This window comes from Ambystoma mexicanum, chromosome 1p, assembly GCF_040938575.1.
Source record: "Ambystoma mexicanum isolate Mex_15411 chromosome 1p, UKY_AmexF1_1, whole genome shotgun sequence".
Lineage (NCBI taxonomy): Eukaryota > Metazoa > Chordata > Amphibia > Caudata > Ambystomatidae > Ambystoma > Ambystoma mexicanum.
In genome coordinates this window covers 206,138,030-206,150,167 of record NC_090921.1, presented here as the reverse complement: position 1 = coordinate 206,150,167, position 12,138 = coordinate 206,138,030, and the positions used below count along the sequence as shown (strand labels likewise).

The following is a 12,138-nucleotide window of genomic DNA, read 5'->3' as shown; positions in this document are numbered from 1 at the left end:
TCGTAAATACTCTGGACATGATGAACAATTATTGGCAGTTAGACCAAGCTATACAGTACATAACTGACGGGCCTCAGAAAGGCGACACAAAAACAATAACATTGAAGGAGAAGCCCTGCCTTAAGAGGGTGGTGAAGGAAACAAGTGGTAACCGCAATGTTGGGAGCCATGCTTGTGTATGGCCAAGTATACACTGAAGAAGGCTGGAAAGATGGAGTAGTAGGAAGCAGAGCACACACACTAGTACAAGCACCAGTGAAAAAAGTACAAGTAGAAAATGACAAATGCCTAAATCAATGGGGTACGAGTGCAAACCTGATCACTTGGGTAGAAAATAAAGCAGAACCAATGCGTATAATACTCCTGAAGAAACCAGCATTGTGTTTTAAGAGTGAAGGAAAAGTGACAGTTGGAGATAACACAGAATGTAAATACACTGAAAAGCACTCAGCAATGAAGATAGGCACTGCAGTACTGATGGACCATTACTGGGCATGTGGATCCAAGGCATACGAGAAACTGCCAACTAATTGGGGTTGAGTTTGATCGTTGGTACATATCAATATGCCATCAGTGGTAGTGCCCCTACAAGGACATAAAGCTCGATGACTTCCCAAAAGTGGACACTAACTCAAGAAAGAAGAGGTATGTGATGCCAGAAGCAAAGGGAACAAAGAAATAAAAGTACGAGAAAGTGAGTAGAGTGAAAAGAAGCATCTATTTCTCAAATGCATCAAAAGCAGCTCTGTGCAATGTGCCCCAAGAACATAGGTTGTTCAGAAGAACTAAAATGTTTTTCACATGCCTAGTTCCAGCAGTACATACATATATGAATGCGAAATGAATGCAGATTACCAGGTGGGAGCTGATGCAGACAATAAACTCTTCAGTGAATGGGTTCAACACAATAAAATAATAACTCAGAGCAGTAAGATTGATGGTGCTCACGAATAGATATGTTCTGGACCTTCTCACAGCAATGGAAGGAGGAGTTTCCACAAAAAGGAGGAGTTCCTGTTGTGCGTTTGTACCTGCCAATGAAAGAGAGAATGGCACTCTGACAGAAGCAGTGACCCAACTGTCAAAGATGCATGCCAAAATGGGGGAAGAAGCCAGGGGGACTGGAAAAGCTTCAAGCTGGAAAGCATAGCTCTGGTCATGGATGCTTCTAATGGCCAGCAGATAGATTGAAAGTATTACTAGGGGCACTAATGTTGATACTAGTTGCATTGTGTGTGATCAATATCTGCATCGTGCAATGCCACAAGATGACAGGAATGAAGGTGATGATGGATGTGAATGTAGGAGGAGCAAGCGACCAAATAGTGGAGGAAAGAGACAAGCTAAGAAAGAGAATAGTAGAATGTCCACTATATCCACATGAGGCGATGAAGCTAGATAATCCATTTGACGGTAAGATTTACAAAGGAAATGGGTATTGTACAAACCAGAAGGAGTGTGCAGTTATATGTTCTGGACTTTTGACAATCATGTAAATTATTATGGACACCTGGAGGCATAACGAAAATTTGGCAACCAAGAATGAAGGGTGTGAAATGTGATCATTTGTCAAAAAGTCGATAAGAGGGGTGACTGAAGAAAGCGTCCCAAGAATGCCCCTCCTCAGCCCCATTTTATTTCGGACCGATTCCAGTGTATGTCTTCACAGGTGTATGGGAGACCATGGAGATCATGGATAGGAACTCCCTGATGGACAGTCTCAATAAAGCACCAAGAAGCCACTATGTTGACGTCATTAGTGACACCACGATGTAGCAGTGTTAGTCATGAAGCACACTCGTTGTCCTGCACCGCATTACACAGACACACACTTGCATACATGAAGAATATGCTTACACAGTTCTATAGCTGGAGGACAGATACATATACGTACTGTCACAGCTTTTGCTATTTTCTCTTACTAGCCAAATGCAGTAACACAGAAATGCAAGGCAAGCAAGAGATCCTGACCAAGCTTTCAGACGCTTAATGCAAATAACCCTATTTGACTACAGGAGTATATATAGAACATGGTCGGACCAAGTGTGACTAACCTATAGGTTACCTAGCATAACAAGAGCATGTAGAAATCATATTATGAAGTTTGTTTAAGGAAAATAACAGAAAGCCTCAAAGCCACAGAGCCTGAGATGAGCAGAGCTGATTCAGGCGGCACGGAACGTAAAGCAGGCTCACAACCAATGTCAGAGATACATGGTCACATTCCATACTTCTGACGACAAGGGACCAGCTACAGAGAAACAGAATGAATCCTCACAAATGCAAGCTCGAGAGCTTTGTGGTCCCTAACCTTGTGATGCAGCTGAACGAGACAATGGACATTCACCCGTGATGGGAAAGCAGATCCGTCCCAGCAAAGCCAGACGGAGGAAGCAACAAGTATTGCAAACATCGGAACGCACTCTTATAAGCAAAGGTGGTACAATACAAGTTACAATACAGACACATAATCGTTCACATCACTTTGAAGAGGTGCACAGAGGCTGAGAACCGAATCGAGTCCAAGACGTGGGGAGATCAGCTCTAACCAATTACAGCATAGAAAATCAGTGGTAGATGGCAGGGTACAAGAACTAAGGGTAAGCCCATTACTCTGCAACAATGTAATAGATAGTTCATTGGGATGGCACAGGTCAGCATCTGACATGCAAGGGCCAGTAGAATAACCTCTATAGGGTACCTCCATAGAAAACAATACTGTCAATCCCCAATCCCCTGTGGTGATAGGTTTATCAGGGAAGGGCGCAGGTGATGAGGTAATATTTGTACAAAAATGCAACTCACACCATGGAGAGCTGAGAAGTACCAGCGAATGTTAATTGTCTTGTTTGATCCCTGTTTGTTTTTGCAATAAACCACAGTTCTAACTTGCCGTTGACTGAGTCCTCCATTTATTCTGGGGAAGAGAGTCAGGTGGACCCCCAACCATCCTCTGGTAAATGTGGGAAAACTACCCCAACAAGACTTGGTCTCATATTAGTTGTGTTGGTTCATTGAGGCCAATGCATTGATGCTGTGCTTCATTGATGATCGGCTCAAAGATTTTGGAGTGCAGGCAGGTGATGCATCAAGTCAGTCGCTTGACGGCTCAACAGAGGATCAGGAAGGTGATAAGGGTCCAAGTCAGTTCCTGTTGCTGGAGTTCGAACATTGATTAAAGCTGGAATAAAGCATCCAAAGTAGGTTCTTCTTGGTGATTGGGCACCCCATTCATGGCCTCTAGAGGTGAGATTGGACCTTCTCCATCTCATAGCCAGGAGGGTTTTAGAGAACAGCAGGTTTTTGTCACCTCCTGTAAGCATGTTTCCGAGTACTAGTGGACTCAGATGCGTTAAGCATAGTCCATCCAGTTGCCCATTCAAAATATTCTCCATGGGTGATTAAGGGAAAAGGCTTTCTTGGAGGTCTTAGTTTTCACCTCTATGACAGATGGCATCAGAGGTGGCATTGGAGATGACTGTACTCCCGACAGGGTTCCTGGTGAATCCTTCTCTTCTTGATGTTGTTGGGATGCTAGTGCAGCATCCCAATTGTGGGAAAAGGTTCAGGTTCAAGAATGTGCTGTTATATATAGGATGCTTTTGTCACAGTCTTATTTATTTCTGTGTCCATAGAAACATATATTTTATTAGGTCATATACAAGGGGAAAATAATAATACTGAATTATAAAGTGTGTTAGCAACCTGAAATAGAACAGAAACTGAAATGAAATACAAAGGAGTTTTTTTGTATATCGCTGCAGATGTGCATTACCCAGACACAGATAATATGTGGTATAAACATATTAAGTAGGTGGGAAGGACAAGGTCATATGAGAGCTATTATATCTGCTCTATTATACCACACACAACAAGCACACCCACATTATTTATCCATAGACATATGCCTGCTCTGATAGCACAATGCTTAGCGCACCTGGCCCTCTCTGTAATGCAAGGGTTGTTTCATGGACACAGGGTTCAAGCAAACATAATGGAACTAGATGAAACTGAATGTGCACGAAATAAGGAGCAAGAGTGCTGTCAAATTAGACCATTATTGAGAGTGGAAGGTGCACTGTTCATTAACAACAAATGAGAACAAGGACTGGTGAGCTGCAGAGCAGGGGGCTACTGGGGTTCTCATAGGAAAAAGTGGCAAATGTGAATAAAATGTGTCACGATAAATAGAGCACCTAAAGTTGACTAGGATTGAAATGCACAGAAGACCTGCTAAAGTATAGATGCTCACACATTGCTGCGTCTGTTTCAAAGGCAACAACACCATGCCTGTCTGCACCAAAGAACATTGCGGCAACTTTATTCATGCATGATTTGACTGGTGGCATGGCCTGCCTTATGGATTATTTTTTGACATGTGGACAGTTTGCCTATCTCCACCACTAATCATCCTGGAAAAGTGTTTGTTCTCTAACAACGTTGCACTCTGCATTGTGCCCGATGCTCACTTGTCTGTCATCAATGTGCCAGCCCCTGGCTGCAACTGTACTCCCTCCACATCAGCATGTCCTCTGATCACTCAGATCCTTGTGTCACAAACGCTCCAACTACTGGTCTCGGGAGTCCACAGACAAGTTAAAATAGATTCCTGAGCATTGCCGGTTGTTTACAAAAATGAAGCAATTTTCACTTCCCTTCTCGTTCTGGGCTTCCAAACAGCAGCAAATGCCAAATGGTTGTAGATAATGAGGTGGGGAAGGCTATAGAAAGCAAATCAAACCGAGCAATGCCTCAACTCCATAAAAGAGGAATTGCGGGCCATCAGATTTATGAACTGCTATGTTCTGGATTTCCTTACTGCTATGGGGTGGGGGAGTGGAAGAGGCTAGGGAGTTCCTGCTGTACATAACTACTCCAAAACTACACCAATAACGGGTCCCTAATCCACGCTATAGGGGCCCTTCACAACCTGTGCATTGTGATGGAAAACAAAGCTGGAGTGGGAGAAAAAGATTGCCTGGCTTCATTGTTCTCATGGACCCCTTCATGGTGAGGTATAGTGGCAAAATTGTTGATTTCAATAGTTGTCTTTATACTGGTTATACATTGCGCCTGCCAGCTTGATGGATGTCCATCTGTTTAATGTCATGGCTAAATATTACCTCTGTTTTGGCCTGCAACCCTGCAATACCAGTTTTAGCCAGACACTCAGAATTCACATCACAAAAACCCTGACTGCAGAGTTTAACTAATTCATAAAAAGAGCACACTGCATATGGATGTGTAAATTCCCCATGTGTGTATATCAGTGCATGAATGTTTAATAACTATTGTGTCTTTTTAACAGTGGGTTCATCCTCTTCCTCACCTGCAAATTATGAAACCCCTCCTTGCCCAGCTTCTAGACACTGCGTAGCACACCAAATCTAGATTATGTGTATATTTCAATGGCGATTTTAACATTTATCTTACTGCGCACATGAAAATCAAAAATCTATCAACTTAAAAACAAAATAACGCTTAAAGTAACAATTATCCCATTAAATACATATAAAATTGCAACATTGTGTCCAATTCCACGCTTCCTCAGTGACAAAGAAGGTGCGCGCTACAGGAACCCTCTTTCACAGTGGGACCTTTACTGACATTACCAAAACAGGCCATGATGATGTCTGTGTCCTTTAAAACAGGTAAATTTGCTCTTCTCACAAAACACGTGTACATGCAGGCCGAGAAGTGGAAGGGTGAAATAGAGCATACAATGGTAAGAGTAGAACTCCCAGTTCATCCCAGCAGGGACACTGTCACACTCCCCTCCTGTCCCTTAGAATTATGTTATGTATTTGGTAGATCTTACAGAGCATGCGGTAAGTTGTTTTATGACATGTACCCCAGAAGAATACGCTTAGATGGGGGAAAGCTTGCATCACGTATGGCAAGTGTGGGTGCCCATGGATGATGATTATAGGTTATCCAGTGATAATGTTGCAGTGAAGATGGCTGCCAGGTAGTGACATTTCCTTAAAAATGCACCTCCCAGACAAGCAAACACTTTCCCCAATTATTTTGGGAAAGAACTTTGGGAGTCAGGAAAAAGGCCACCTACCTGGTGACTTTTTCACAGTGAGATTATCACATGGAACCGATTACAGAAGGAGGCAAGCAGGGTTAGTTAATGATTTAACTAAGGGGGGAATATTTGGATGCAAGTGCAGTGTCCCAATCATGAGAAAAGGTTCAGTGTGCGCAAAATATATTAGTAAGCCATTAGAGTTACAATTTGCTGTTTGGCAGTTTGCACATGAGTCATTTGTAGATAGTTTTGACATACATTAGAAGCATCACAAAGCCTTAAAAGAACTTGCAATAATGCAATGATGCTGTGGATATAGAGGTTACAGCCAGGGTGATGTGTAGCAGCTTGTGTATTTAGCAATAGTGAATTATGTAGTATGAGGAGTATGTGAAAAGGTAGTTAAAATTTGGTTCAAGCAAGACAGGGGATCAGAGAGGCATTGCACTGAATGAGAGGGCTATGTGTGCAGTTAGCAAGAGTCCCTGTATTTTGGATCTAGGGCTTAGTTGTAATCCATGCCTTTTTCGGTTGTAGGAGAAGCAGGCCCTGTTTGAAGCTGAGGCTCACAATCAGGCGATTTTACAAAATATGATAAATAAATAAGCACAATTCAGGCCTGAGGAGTGGTACCCCAATCACATCATTCATGGGCACCTTGGATCCCAGGGATATAAGGGAGGAGACATGCTGAAGTTGTACCATTTTCTGAGATGGGAGTTGCAAGAGGAGATGCCAATACATTTAACTGCACGGCTGTGGAAGCTATTTGTGCATACCACAGCATCCAGTATAATGAGAAGACCATTATATTACTGAACAGGTTTGACCTCATCATACACACTAGGTGCCTTATTGGGTCATGTTGGGGCTATGCATCCATAAGGAAAGTTAAAGAAAGTTTATCAGTGCAAGAAAGTACATGTGTAATGAGCACCAATCAAATCACAGTGGTGTCTGATAATTACACATTAGGTCATGCCTGCAGGATTGTCTTCAGTTAAAGTGTGACTAATAGGGTAATGTACTACATGGGATGCAAAACGAGCAGGTCCCAGTCTCACTGCGCCAAGAAATTGCAAATAAAAACATCAAGTCAAAAAGATTTATTCGCGGAACAGCCTTTGAAGTCCAAAGGATTTATTCAAGCAACAGCCTGGATTTGTTCGAGGAACAGCCTAACATGTGTTTCGAGCCTTAACCGGCTCTTCATCTGAGGCTAATATTAAACATTAATTACAAATAAAATAAAGAACGAATTGTACAACAGTTATTAACAGTTGCAATGCTATTAAAGAACAAAAACGGGACAAAAAATGGCATAACATCCTGGGACAAATACAAATAGCGAGTTTTAACTGGCATCTTAAAGCTAAGATTGTAAGCTTTCCAAAGAGCCTAGAACCGACTTTCTACTCCCTATAGTGCCTCCGTAATTGCGCTCGACGCACGCGACTAAATTTACCGCGATTTGACATTTTGCTCAATTTCAGCCACGTGTAAAAATATTTGTCCTTGCTTTCCTTGCTGAAATTCGCGTGCAACCTGACAATCATTCATAGAGCATTGCCAAAGTGATCCTGAATTAATTTAAAGTATCTCTCACTCACCCTGAACCTCCTATAGGGAATTAAAAGCAATTTGAGTACATTTGTCACTTCATTGCCACCACATTTAAAAGGATTTTGCCTGTGTTTAAAACTCCTACCTGTTTTCCTCTAAGCTTGCTAGGGGGAAACTGAATTATGTTTTATTGCATTCCTGAGAACTGTGTGCTTTTCTCCCATTTCTTTACCTTGCATAAAGGGGGGGGGGGCGAATTGTCAAAGAAAAGTGATTACATTGTCTTTTGTTGAAGTCATATCAAGTTTATTTTCTGTACTGCATTTTCATTCATCATTGCATTGTCCTTGAAGCCATAAAAGCATTCTCAGCTACTTTATCCTCTCTATATTACTTCTAAGCCATCAAAAAGAGTGCACCACTGTAACTTTAGCCATTGTTGATCACTATCATCCTCACAAGTGTGCTATCAAATATTAATTTACTATAAAAGTGTGATAGATATATATTGTTTCATTTTCAAATAAACCTTTTAAATTTGCAAAACAAACCTACTTCTTGGCTCAGCTGGGTCGGGGGGATTCTGAGAGAGGGGTGTTATATAAGGGTTGTCATCCAGAGTAAATGAACTGGACATAAAAATACATTAATAAGGGCTTCCATCAGCATCCCAGACTAGGCATTGACTTAGCTGTAGTGTTGAATTGAAGTCGCTTACAGGATCCAGCGCCAATACACACAGGGTTTCAACTATCCTTCTTACCTCGACATTCAGTAATCTATGAGCTTTTCCCACTGAAACCCTGTACACAGCAGCAGGAAAAAAAAACATGCCTTTTTGAGCACCAGTCGAGCGCAGGGGTCCGCCTTCCCTACATGCTCACAACCACCAATTCCACCTTACAGTATCTCCTAGCCACATTTGAATGTAATACACTTCTTTTTTTTTCTCACAAAGGGTACACTGCTGATTTGTTTTTATCGATCAGGTTTTGGGTCTCTGCCTATAATGTTCATACAAGGTGAAGTTAACCCCCCTCTTATATATGCAAAAGGCCACAGTGGATTTGATACCCCATAGCCTTCTGAAAAGGGTCCAATCCATGTTACTGATATAAAAGCCTTTTGCCTGGTGATGACATGCTGAGAGTGATCTGTCTGTAGGAAGTTGGGGAGGGACAGGAAGGTTGAGAGCCCTGGAAGAACACAAGATAGTGGGACTCTTCTGTAGACTCATGCCCATCCCCTAGCTATTCTAACTCCCCCCTTCCTCTGTCCGCCTATTTCAAACAAAGAGTATATTTTAATTGACACCATGGGTGAGTTTCTTTGGCCAGGCAGGGTCTGGCCTTTAATGCACTGGACTTCTCCCTACCTCCTTAATTTCCTGGGCAAAGCCAAGCAGTTTCCAGGGAAGCTGGGATCCAGACCAAATGATTGTTTTGTGTCAAAATAAATCCCAGACAAAGAACAAACAAGATGACATCAATTGTTTGTGGCTGCGGAATTGTGTAAGCACAGAAGCCACCATGTCAGGCCCAGGCATTGCTCATTTGTATTTATTAATCAGTCACCACCATACATTGAGGAGTGTCCAATTATAGTGTAAACAGAGGTCAAACCAGCGGAACAGAATTATTAACACTCAAAGGGACGCAATCTGACCGCCAAAACAGGGAAGTTCCCCTAAAGGTAACAACACAGATCACCCTACAAAGGACAAAAAGTCATTTAAAATACTATATTTATTAGAATTTGTACATATTAAAATCAGTATTAAATCGTCTGGAGTTCATGTGCAATATACGCAAAATGTAAACATTAATATATCAATAATAAAGTGCATCATGTAAAATGAGAAAGTGCTAATTTAACTGTTGGCTGCAAGTAAGAGAGTCAGTGAAATAAATCACAGTGGGCCTAGATGCTACTAAATTGATCCCAAGAAGGGTTTCCCATACGAGCAAAGGGGATCATTCAAGTGGGGAAACCCCAGTCACCTATTCAGGTCTAAAGGCAATGGGCCAAAAATAAATTAAAAAGAGCAATCTGGTCACTTATAAATCATGCACCCAACCGCAATAATTAGTTACAACAATGCACAATAGGATGGAAACACAATCATAGAAAAAGAACGCTAAAATTAGCCAAGGGATGCTGTGCGTCAACTACTCATGTGTCAGGACAAGAACAATATAGCATACAATAGAATAGGCCTGACACAGTTAACAGATAGTAGTTTCGATGGAGAAAACACATCTAACTTAAAAGCAGATGATATCCATCTTCTTCAGGACGTGGCATTCCCGTAGGCGTCATACATCTTTGGAATTCATCTGTGTCTTTATATACACATAGTATTTAGAAAGAAAGGCTAAACATTTTATAATTTATAAAAAACCACACAAAATACAAAATCAAAAGAAAAAAGAAGAAAGAAAGGGGTGTGAACAATTACATGGCCAATATGAGAAATACAAGTAAGAGTTGGTGATCTGTGGGTGGAACCCCAGGGGGCCAATCCCGTTCCCCGCAGCTCAGATGCGTCATGAGGTCTGAAGAACAATAAGGGAGAAAAGGTATTTACCTTGATCTCTACCCATAAGGCTGGTCCCGGAATCCTGTCGATAAGTCCAGGAAATATTAATTAGGCCGTGCCAAAAGTAGATCTCTGTGAATTGGACCTGAATGCAAGGGTGCAAAATAACACATAAACGACCGCAATGAGTGCCCAATTATATACTTTTGAACCAGGGAGGCTCAAAGTTAATATCCACAACTGCCTGTTGTAACGTTCTGTTCCAGTAGCTGTATTGATGAATCTACATATGCCAATTGAAATTACCATGGTGGCACAACAAGGAATTTTTCCAGGAGATATCAGTAGACAGTCACAACAGAGGTATATGTATGCATGATGCTTTTTGGTACGGGACATTATGACATAGAGGCTGTTTAGCTGAGCTCACTTTCAAGGCAAATTCACTCGCATTCGTTTTATCATTAAAAAAAAAAAGAAATCATGCTTTCACTATACCAAATGATAGTATTCCATGCCTTCCTAAGAAGGTATACTTCCAATGGCATGTGGGAAACTAACATAGATCAGTTTTTCTTGCGCACACTCACGCTACAAGGTGCATTCACTCCGATCAATGATCCTGAGCCCTTAAAAGACACCACCGTTCACACATTTTCTGTGAAAAGCTTTTAAAAGGACATGAAAGTTTGGTGTGTTGCCACTTTAAGGATGTGTCATGACCACGTCATGAATGACTGTTAATAAAAGGACCCTGTGCATGCACGTGCCCTAGAAGGGTGGCAGACCCCATGAATGGCACAGTGGCACTGTGTACCTGTATCTCATTTTGTTGGGTCTGCAGACCTACCCTGTGTGATCACGGTCCTGCGGCCCTGATGATCTAGGGTGCCCCAGATCAACATGTGTGACCTGGTGCCCCCAGACCACTGTCCCACTGTGCGTACAAACAGCAGCTGCTAGTGTGGGAGTCCCTTGCAGCTGAGGTCTGGCCACGTGACCATGGCAAGCAAGGTGATCCCTGCACCTGTAAGTGTTGGCTGGGTGTCCCCAGCAACCTTCGGACTGGCCCGAGTGCCCATGAGCTAGCCCGCAACCGCAACCGCGACAACTAAAGGGTATGCTGAGTGCCCCGGCACTAACTGGACTGGCCTGTGTGACCACAGGTCCAGTCACAACAGAAAGGTAAAAGATTGTAACTGGGAATATATACCTGCACTTTAGCTAAGGAGACTGGGTGCAAAGTGCCCAGTTCCACAGTGACCCTCAAACCACAGGGGCTCTCTCTACCAGTGATTGCAGCATGGACAGTTTTCTGGCTGCTTAACCAGGGGCGGCACATATCCATAATTTCAGATGTGTGTCCGTTCACAATGCAAACATTCCCAATGAAATGTGCAGCAAACAAGTCGCTACACAACATTTTCAAGCAAACACACACACATGTAAATAGCTACAAGAAGGTGTATTGGCACCCAAAGCTGTATGCTTGGTGGTCTTATTTCCGAGTCACAGCTGGAGTCCAGTAACCACCCATCACTGCCTTCAGAAAACATACGAGTAGTGGTGCTCTGGAAAGAGTATGCAGTGGTCTCTGTGTCCTATCCCGACCGAATGCATCATTGAGAAAGTGCACCTGATGCCATTATATCTAGTCCTGCAGTTCTCAACGTTTTGGCGCCTCCTACTGCCAAAGATATGGTACTGCCTTCTAGTGTTCGCATCATTCTTTCAAAGGGTGTGGATTGCAACAATGTTGTTTCATTTGCTTTTCATGTTACTGGCTTCTGAATTGTGCATTTAACATGATCCGTACACCCTTGTCATTGACTCTAAAAGTATGTGAAATGATGTGTAATGTCTTCTGTTCTTCAGTATTCATTATTTGTATACACATATAACATGCTCACTTCTCATCTATGTTAGAAATTCCTGAAATGCTTGCTTCCCTTGCGTATTATCAAACCGTGCATATCTATGTATGGTATACGTGCACATCTAA

The 12,138-nt window shown here is 42.3% G+C and overlaps 1 protein-coding gene across 1 annotated transcript in view; it reads right to left on the bottom strand.

Moving 5' to 3' along the window:
• The window catches only part of LOC138470223 (extracellular calcium-sensing receptor-like), a 70,052-nt gene that overhangs the window by 35,220 nt on the left and 22,694 nt on the right, over positions 1-12,138 (bottom strand). The gene's annotated exons all lie outside the window — the stretch shown is intronic.